Source organism: Dendrobates tinctorius, unplaced genomic scaffold (assembly GCF_039654945.1).
Source record: "Dendrobates tinctorius isolate UK_male_01 unplaced genomic scaffold, ASM3965494v1 ptg000058l, whole genome shotgun sequence".
In the NCBI taxonomy this organism is placed as follows: domain Eukaryota; kingdom Metazoa; phylum Chordata; class Amphibia; order Anura; family Dendrobatidae; genus Dendrobates; species Dendrobates tinctorius.
In genome coordinates this window covers 13,360,721-13,371,692 of record NW_027361726.1, presented here as the reverse complement: position 1 = coordinate 13,371,692, position 10,972 = coordinate 13,360,721, and positions in this window count along the sequence as shown.

Below are 10,972 nucleotides of genomic sequence, written 5' to 3'. Positions count from 1 at the left end.
TAATAAAGCAGGCATTACGGGAGCAGGTCAGAATGAATCCACGTATGGACTTTTCAGAGGTGGGAAGTCAAGCATGTGCTCGAGAGCAGGAGCAGGGGATGGCGGTCCCCGTGTGGAAGGTCCAGAGTGTGGAGGCTTCCGTGAACGTAGTTGTGGAGCCTCAATGGGTGGAGGAGATGAAACAAGAATTGTAGAACATCAAGGGTGAGTTGGCCAAAGTGAAAAGAAAGACTGAGTCTGGGACTGGACGGCCTAGTTTCAATCCCGGCCCTGCTCCACCCGGGCTCTGCTCCTGGGGGCCCCGCTCCACTCGGGGCGGTCGGTCTTCACAGACCCAGTGCTATGAGTGCGGGGAGCAGGGCCACTTCGCCCGAGAGTGTCTGCGGTGTGGGAGGTACCCACCTCGGCGGCCATTAAACTAGAGGGCTCCGGGCTCGGGGGATGCCGCTCGGAGCCAGAAACCACGATTAGGGGTGGTGGAAGTCCCGAAGATTTGGTCACAAAATGTCCGGTGGTATGGGCAGAAGTAGAGAGCTGTGCCGGCCGGTGCCTAGGGGACACGGGGACACAAGTGACAACTATGCCTGCAACTTATTTCTGGCAGAATTTCTCTGAGGCAGCGAGACCCCAGTGGGGACCCATGATCAGGCTGGTAGCCACTAATTAACTACCAGTCCCTGTAGTATGGGTACAGGTGACGCTGTGCGGTAAATCCCTCGGCCACAGAGGAGTGGTTTTCACCCAAGGGGAAACCAATAAGCAGCATCCAATTATTCTGGGCATGAACATAGAACATACTACGTGAGTTCTGAAATCTGCTCCACAATAATCCCACGCATGAGATCCTGAAGCAGTGGGTCAGGACTGATGGGAGGGCGAGGCTCTGCTTGTACTGCCCCCTGGGCAGACGGTGATGGCCCTGCTAATTTGAGCCTCGATACCCTTGGAGGGCATAGAGATGCAGGTGGAGCCATGCTACTCAGAGCGCTTGCCTCCTGGCATACTGGTGGCCCGCTCGCTGACTACAGTGCAAAAGGGGACCGTCCTGGTGCACTGCGTCAACCTTGAAGACCAAGACATCATCCTGACGCCCCGGACCCAACTGGCCAAGCTAGTAAGGCCTTTGGAAGAAGTGCTGCCGGCCCCTGCGGTTCAATTGAGAGTGCAATCAGAGGACCCTTGGGCAGTAACTATCTGGACTCTACAAGCTACCGAAATCTCAACTCAGGAGAAGGGTCGAAACATCCTGGAGCAAATGCGGGCCGAGCTCTCCGGACTAACTTCAGCTCAGCTTTCCCAGATAAAAACACTGCTCGGACAGTACCACGAGGTATTTGCTAGTCATGAGGAAGATTTTGAATGTACCACCGCCATCACCCATGGAATTCCCACGGCAGGAGCAGCATCCATCCGCGAACGATATCGACAGATTCCTCCACAGCTCTACCAAGAGGTGAAAACTTTGCTGGCACAAATGCTACAGAAGCGAGTTATCCGAGAAAGCCAAAGCCCCTGGGGGGCTCCCATTGTGTTGGTCCGCAAAAAGGATGGCACCCTACGGTTCAGCATGGACTATCGAAAGTTGAATGCTTGTACCATCAACGACTTGGGGAAGGAAACGTATTTTTCGACTTTGGACCTGACCAGTGGGTACTGGCAGGTGCTCATGTCAGAAGAAGACAGGGCTAAGATGGCGTTCATACTTCCCATGGGACTATTTGAGTTCAATCGGATGCCGTTTGGACTGGCCAACGCGCCGGGGACCTTTCAGCGGTTGATGGAGCGGTGTCTGGGAGATCTCAATTTCGAGGCCACGTTAATATACCTAGATGATATCATCATCTATGCTGCCACGTTTGAGGACCACCTGAGGCAGTTGGGGCAGGTACTCGGCCGGCTGCAAAAGTACGGGTTGAAGGTAAAACCCCAAAAATGCCACCTATTTCGCACCCAGATCGAATATCTGGGCCATATCGTCTCGGCAGAGGGCGTAAGGCCGTCCCAGGAAAAGGTTGCTGCCATCCAGGGATGGCCTACCCCCGAGACGATAAAAGACGTGCGGGCCTTCCTGGGGTTGACTGGATACTACCGTCGTTTCGTGAAGAATTTTGCATGTCGAGCTCGAGCCCTGCACGACCTGCTGAAAGGGGCTCCCGCTGGGGCAAATGGATGAAAAATCCAGTGGCTACAATCCCAAGAAGAGGCCTTCCAAGACCTTAAAGCTGCACTCTTGGGTGCCCCGGTGTTAGCTAATGCAGATTTCTCGCAACCGTTCATCCTGCACACTGATGGGAGTCTTCACGGGCTAGGGGCTGTGTTGTCACAAGTTCAAGACGGCCGGGAGACAGTGATCGCGTATGGAAGCCGCTCACTTCATGATTCCGAGCGCAACCCTGACAATTACAGCTCCTTTAAGCTCGAACTCCTCGCAGTAGTGTGGGGCATGATGGAGCGCTTCGCAGAATACCTGGCGGGCTCCGAAGTAGTGGTGCGGACCGACAATAACCCGCTGGCTCATTTGGAGAACGCCAAACTGGGGGCTCTGGAACAAAGGTGGGTGGCCCGGATGGCGAAATTCAACTATAAGATCATCTATAAAAGAGGGGCCGAGAATGTACACGCTGATGCCCTCTCCATGATCCGACACACAACCCCAGGGAAGAGTCGAGATGATGAACTGGAAGGGGAAGAGATACCGTTCGCCCTCACCGCTGCTGTGCTCACAGCTGCCACCCAGAAAGTACTCCCCTCAGAGACCCTAAGGGGCATGCTGGAACAATCCCATGATAAATGGATCCAACAGCAGCAAGAAGAGGAAGAAATTGGGATTTTCCTGAAATGGGTAGCCGCTGGCAAACTGCCCACTGACTCCCAAAGACAGACTTTGACTCAGGTCGCTGATGTTACGACAATGGGAGAGGCTGCTTATCAGAAAGGGACTATTGTATCGTAAAATGACATCACGAACAACATCTATGATGATTTGGCAGGTATTTGGGCCCGGAGCCCAACTTAAGCTCACAAAAAAAGGGGCTCATTTCGGAGTTCAAAAGACCTTGCAATGGTTGCAACAGATAATTTACCATCCACGCTTGCATGCTGTTGTGGACGAGACTTGTTGGGCCTGCCACCTATGCGAATTAGCCAAACCGCCCCCACACAGCGAGCCTCAGTACAAACAATAGTGACCTCAGCGCCCCTCGAGCTTCTGACGGTGGATTACCTGACCATTGGTCCCGCATTCCAGGGGTACGAACACTGCCTCGTCATGGTAGACCATTTCACTAAGTTCGCTGTGGTCACTCCCACTTGAGACCAGACCGCAGAATCGGCCGCCTCCGCAATTTGTAGAAACTTCATACAAGTTGCCCTCAACGTATACATTCCGACAAAGGAGCATGTTTTTTGGGAAAAAATTATGGAGGAACTACACCGTCTCTATGGTATTGACAAATCCCGGACCACGTCATACCACCCGCAGGGAAACGGGGCCTGCGAATGATTTAATCCAAATGTTGCATACCCTGAAGAGTGACAAGAAGGCCCGTTGGCCTGAATATGTCCCTGAACTAGTATGGGTTTATAACAACCGGGTGCACCGAGTTACCGGCTATACCCCCCATTCCCTGCTATTTGGACGAGAAGGCAAAGGGATCATGGAGATAGAGTTGGACCCAGAGGAACCTCAGCCCTGGACCGGGGTATCATCATGGGTGCGAAATCACCGACCCCGGCTGCAATTTCCCCATCGAATTGTACATACCAAACTCCAAGACTTAGAACACCCAGGAAAGAATCTATCCCCACCTCCCAAAATTCAAATCGGAGACCGAGTACTCATACTAGACCATCTCCCCAAAACAAATTAGAGCCATGCAGGGAAGAGAGTCCCTATCGAGTCCTACTCCTTATAAACCCTGAACGACCTGTGTACGAAATACGACCCACTTGCACTGTGCACCGTAATATGCTACGCCCATGTACTTCCACTGACCCGGTACAACCTGTACCTACTCCTCAGGTCTCTGAATCATTGCCAGTGTTCTGGGACCCGGACGACGAAAAAGACTTCCCCACAATATCCAGGGGCTCTCCACTCAATGACAACCCAACTGACACAATTAGCCTGCCCGAAACAGCTAGCCCACCACCGTCCACCACCCCAGAAGACTCCACCCTAGTCGAACTAAGATGCTCCGAACGGTCAACAGCCGGCAAACCCCCCGAACGATACAAACAGGACCAGTTCATAAGCAAAACAAAAACTGACATCTCCGAAGACCAACCCAAGTATACTGAGGCCCTCGCCTGAGAACTGTCGAGCATACAGGATGGAGGAGTGTAGGGAGGAGGGCCCACGCAGAGTGTTCGGGCCGGAACCAAGGGGACTGCCATCTAGGTTCCTAAGGGAACTGTACCCGGGGAACGGAAGAGGAGAGTGGACTGCTGGAAGTGACAGGACAGCAAGGGGAGGGGCGAGCATAAAAGGGACAGGGAGCGCGCAGGGGAGTCAGTTGGCGGAATGGGAGACACGAGGCAAGAGACTGTGGGAGTTTGAGAGAGCCAGAGAGACGGACGGTGACCAGTGAGGAGACCAGTCGCAGAGGGGTGATTTACAGTGGCCTGCGGAGAGGAAGCGCCGAACTTACCGACAAGAGACTGCCGCTTCACTCCAATCCGGGGTCATGACCTGTCCACGGTCGTCCGAAACAGTTGCCACTGTGCTCCAGCCCGATGCGGCCTGTCCGCCACCTCTCGCAGCTGCTACCGCTTCAGGCATTGCTGTGTGAGAAAGTTCCCATGCAGCTTTTGCCATAAAGTGAGACTAGGGACTATTTTTTTACAGTGGCGGAGGAATACAGTGCGGAAGGATACCTACCAACCGTCATTGGATTATTGAAGCCCCTAGAGAGCGGTCGCATCAGCTGATGCTGCTGTTCTCCACGGGAAATCGGCGTGGGACCCTCGTGGATTTCTTCTGCGGATCAGGGAGTACATGGCTTGTTTGTTATTTTCATATTTTTTCATAGATGACACTGGCTTCGGGGATCAAAGTGACAAGTGATGGTGAGTATGTACTCTATGTTATATGTACTGTATGTCTATGTATGTATTCTATGAATGTATGAATGTATTGTATGCCGTATGTATGTAGTATGTATGCAGTATGTAGTATGTATGTTGTATGTCTGTAGCATGTTGTATGTATGTAGTATGTACTATGTATGTATGTTGTATGAATGTAGTATTTATGAAGCATGTATGTAGTATGTATGTATGTTGTATGAATGTAGTATATATGTAGCTTGTATGTAGTATATATGTATGTTGTATGAATGTAGTATATATGTAGCATGAATGAGGTATGTATGTATGTTGTATGAATGTAGTATTTATGTAGTATGTATGCATGCTGTATGAATGTAGTATATATGTAGTATGTAGTATGTATGTTGAATGAAAGTAGTATATATGAAGTATGTATGTAGTATATATGTATGTTGTATGAATGTAGTATATAAGTAGCATGTATGTAGTATGTATGTATGTTGTATGAATGTAGTATATATGTAGCATGTATGTAGTATGTAGTATGTATGTTGTATGAATGTAGTATACATGTAGTATGTATGTAGTATGTAGTATGTATGTATGTTGTATGAATGTAGTATATATGTAGTATGTATGTAGTATGTATGTTGTATGAATGTAGTATATATGTAGCATGTATGTAGTATGTATGTATGTTGTATGAATGTAGTATATATGTATGTTGTATGAATGTAGTATATATGTAGCATGTATGTAGTATGTAGTATATATGTATGTTGTATGAATGCAGTATATATGTAGCATGTATGTATGTTGTATGAATGCAGTATAAATGTAGTATGTATGTAGTATGTATGTATGTTGTATGAATGTAGTATATATGTAGTATGTATGTATGTTGTATGAATGTAGTATATATGTAGTGTGTATGTAGTATGTGTGTATGTTGTATGACTGTAGTATGTATGTAGTATGTATGTAGTATGAATGTAGCAAGTATGTAGTATGTATGCATGTTGTATGAATGTAGTATATATGTAGCATGTATGTAGTATGTATGTATGTTGTATGAATGTAGTATATATGTAGTATGTATGTAGTATGTTTTTTTTTTCTTTTTTTTACATTCAATACATTAGCCGGATGATGGGACTACTACTGTCCCATCTTTGGCTAATGTGTCAATCACTGTCATTGTAGCAGGCATCGCCCGATGGGACTTGTAGTCCCATCAGTTGATGCCTGCACACACACAAGACCCCCGGCAGGCCCGCACAGACCACCGACAGCTGGTACAGGCTCCCGAGAGGCCCGTACAGACCACCGGCAGCCGGCACAGGCCCCCGGCAGCCGGCACAGGCCCCCGAGAGGCCCGTACAGACCACCGGCAGTCGGCACAGACCCCCGACAGTCAGCACAGACCCCCCGCAGTCGGCACAGACCGCGAATCATGATGCACACAGGCCGCGCATCATGATGACATCATTTCAGCAGCCAATCACAGCCACAACAGTGGCTCATTGAATTATGGGGACTTCCAATTCTGGTATTCGATATTGAAAAAATTTCGGTACTCGATATCGGAATTCCGATACAGCGAATATCGGCCAATACCCGATATTTGCAGTATCGGAATGCTCAACACTAGGCCCTATAGTAACCGGCCTTTGCCGGGTTAGTCGTGTTCTCTTTAAAGTGTTAGCTTGTGCTGAGTCCCTGCGAGGATAATAGCTGTTACTTTGTTTTGGTTGCTTAGTATAGCCCTAGCGGCTTAAATTTAAAAAAGTTTCTCCCCAAAAGTACAGCTCAGTCTCGCCACTGCATCCTGCATACCTGCTATTACCTACACCCGCACAGCCCAGCACAGTCCCCACACAGTTCATGCACAGCCCAGCACAGTCCCGCACAGCCCAGCACAGTCTTCGCACAGTCCCAGCCCAGCCCGGCACACACACACAACCCATTACTCTGATTTCCCATAGACTTACATTGGACTCGCTACTCATTACGAGTACCCGAGTATTAGGAGGTAGTTGTAACGAGTACAGCAAGTCCGAGTATTTCACTACTCACTCATCCCTAATAATAATAATAATTTAAATGCATTTTCAATGTTGCTATTTTGTTGCACTCAGCACATATTCCATGCCCACAGGACTACATGCAAACTCGCAACTTTCCTGAGAAGTTTGCTTCATATAAATATAGAAAAAAAATCCTCCATATTTATAAAGCAGATTTAATAAGAAATAACCATACAAGGAACTCCATTATTCAGCTCATACATTACATTTTTAGCCTCAGTCCCTTTAGGTAACAAACAAAGCAGGTTGCTCTTCAAGGGCAATTTGCATTATTTTTTGTGCTTTTCTAACCTGCTCTCTTCAGTTTTTCTTCAGGGCATTGAGCTACTAATGTTTGTAATAAATCCAGCGCTGTTGTTCACAAGACACTTCGTCTGTTTGCAAATTATATCACAGAAATGCTATGCTGCAAAAACCCAAGCATTTTACCCAATTAAATAACCTAGTAATTAAAGGAGTTTTTTTGTGACGGGCCCTATGGGAGTAATTTACATGTGTAATTGGATCAGTGTTCGGTATGGCAAAGTATTTATTATACTGCTGTTATCATATTATTTACATACAGGACTCTGTAGTCACTCACCGGATTCAATGGGAACGCCGCCCTATCCTACACATGATATAGGACGGGCCATGAAGGAAGCTCTCTATATAATGTATCACTAAGGAAAGCGATCAGTGTCTACGATGTGCACACAGGATGCAAAGATGTCAGCAGAAGTAACAAAGATGACAGCAGATTAGTCACTATGTACAAGAAGACGTGTAACTAACTGCCTGGGTTATACCAGCCGTGCATATATCATTATGTACAGGAGATACCCAGGTTATACCAGCCATGCATATATCATTATGTACAGGAGATACCCAGGTTATACCAGCTGTACACATATAATTATACACAGGAGATGCCCAGGTTATATCAGACATATACATATATATATATATAGTATATATATATATATATATATATATATATATATAGATAGATAGATACAGTTGTGGCCAAAAGTATTGACACCCCTGCAATTCTGTCAGATAATACTCAGTTTCTTCCTGAAAATGATTGCAAACACAAATTCTTTGGTATTATTATCTTCATTTAATTTGTCTTAAATGAAAAAACACAAAAGACAATGAAGCAAAAAGCAAAACATTGATCATTTCACACAAAACTCCAAAAATGGGCCAGACAAAAGTATTGGCACCCTCAGCCTAATACTTGGCTGCACAACCTTTAGCCAAAATAACTGCGACCAACCGCTTCCGGTAACCATCAATGAGTTTCTTACAATGCTCTGCTGGAATTTTAGACCATTCTTCTTTGGCAAACTGCTCCAGGTCCCTGATATTTGAAGGGTGCCTTCTCCAAACTGCCATTTTTAGATCTCTCCACAGGTATTCTATGGGATTCAGGTCTGGACTCATTGCTGGCCACCTTAGAAGTCTCCAGTGCTTTCTCTCAAACCATTTTCTAGTGCTTTTTGAAGTGTGTTGTCCTGCTGGAAGACCCATGACCTCTGAGGTAGACCCAGCTTTCTCACACTGGGCCCCACATTATGCTGCAAAATTTGTTGGTAGTCTTCAGACTTCATAACGCCATGCACACGGTCAAGCAGTCCAGTGCCAGAGGCAGCAAAGCAACCCCAAAACATCAGGGAACCTCCGCCATGTTTGACAGTAGGGACCGTGTTCTTTTCTTTGAATGCCTCTTTTTTCTCCTGTAAACTCTATGTTGATGCCTTTGCCCAAAAAGCTCTACTTTTGTCTCATCTGACCAGAGAACATTCTTCCAAAACGTTTTAGGCTTTTTCAGGTAAGTTTTGGCAAAATCCAGCCTGGCATTTTTATGTCTCGGTGTAAGAAGTGGGGTCTTCCTGGGGGTCCTACCATACAGTCCCTTTTCATTCAGACGCTGACGGATAGTACGGGTTGACACTGTTGTACCCTCGGACTGCAGGGCAGCTTGAACTTGTTTGGATGTTAGTCGAGGTTCTTTTTCCAACATCCGCACAATCTTGCGTTGAAATCTCTTGTCAAATTTTCTTTTCCGTCCACATCTAGGGAGGTTAGCCACAGTGCCATGGGCTTTAAACTTCTTGATGACACTGCACACGGTAGACACAGGAACATTCAGGTCTTTGGAGATGGACTTGTAGCCTTGAGATTGCTCATGCTTCCTCACAATTTGGTTTCTCAAGTCCTCAGACAGTTCTTTGGTCTTCTTTCTTTTCTCCATGCTCAATGTGGTACACACAAGGACACAGGACAGAGGTTGAGTCAACTTAAATCCCTGTCAACTGGCTGCAAGTGTGATTTAGTTATTGTCAACACCTGTTAGGTGCCACAGGTAAGTTACAGGTGCTGTTAATTACACAAATTAGAGAAGCATCACATGATTTTTCGAACAGTGCCAATACTTTTGTCCACCCTCTTTTTTATGTTTGGTGTGGAATTATATCCAATTTGGTTTTAGGACAATTCTTTTTGTGTTTTTTCATTTAAGTCAAATTAAATGAAGATAATAATAACAAAGAATTTGTGTGTGTAATCATTTTCAGGAAGAAACTGAGAATTATCTGACAGAATTGCAGGGGTGTCAATACTTTTGGCCACAACTGTAGATATATATAGATATATATATATATATATATATACATATAATTATATACAGGAGATGCCCAGGTTATACCAGCTGTACATATATAATTATATACAGGAGATGCCAAGGTTATACCAGCTGTACATATATAATTATATACAGAAGATTCCCAGGTTATACCAGCTGTACATATATAATTATATACAGGAAATATCCAGGTTATACCAGCTGTACATATATAATTATATACAGGAGATGTCCTGGTTATACCGGCTGAACATATACAGTATAATTATATACAGGAGATGCCCAGGTTATACCAGCCGTACATATATAATTATATATAGGAGATGCCCAGGTTATACCAGCTGTACAAATATAATTATATACAGGAGATGCCCAGGTTATACCAGCTGTACATATATAATTATTGTGGTAGAGCGTCTCACTCGTCTGGACACCAAAGTATATCTGGAACACCGTCTCTTTAAGGAAAGGCTTGATTTATTATATCAGCATAAACCAAGCTTAAAAGTAACAGACCTCCAGCAAAACAGCAAAAAAAGAAACCAACAAAAGAAAACACAGTCATTTTTCTTAGCGGGATCAACCCACTAACAGCAGCAATGTGCACGGAATCACTGAACACTGGAGGCTCGGCCAATCAGCCATTTAAGCCCTGACCTTGTGACTCCTTCATCATGTGACTGATCACATGATTCTGACATCAGACAGGTCCTGACAGTTTTTCAGGAGGAGATACGTGGACATTCTCCCTCCAGCCATAACTCCCAACCGTCCCGGATTTAGCTGGACAGTCCCGATTTTGACCCCCCCACCCACTGTCCCGGGCTGCAGCTTATTTTTCCCGCATTGCACTGAGCTGTAATGCCCCCCCATGCACCGAACACATCCTCGCCCTCCCAGAGAGACCCACATCAGCCGCTCACTGATAAATCCCAGCAATGACGTCACTGGGCTGGTCTGTGTGCACAGGACCTGTGATGAGGTCACTGGAGGGGAGGAGTCAGGGGTCACATGATCAGGGGCCTTGGTCATATGCCCCTGATCATGTGACCCCTGACTCCTCCCCTCCTGTGACCTCATCACAGGTCCTGTGTGCACAGCCCTCGGTATATGGAGGACTCTGCTATGATGGTTGTCATCGTGCTGAATGGGAGAAGTTTATGTGTGGGATCAGGAGGGGTTTACAGGGTGGATGTAGCAGAGCTGT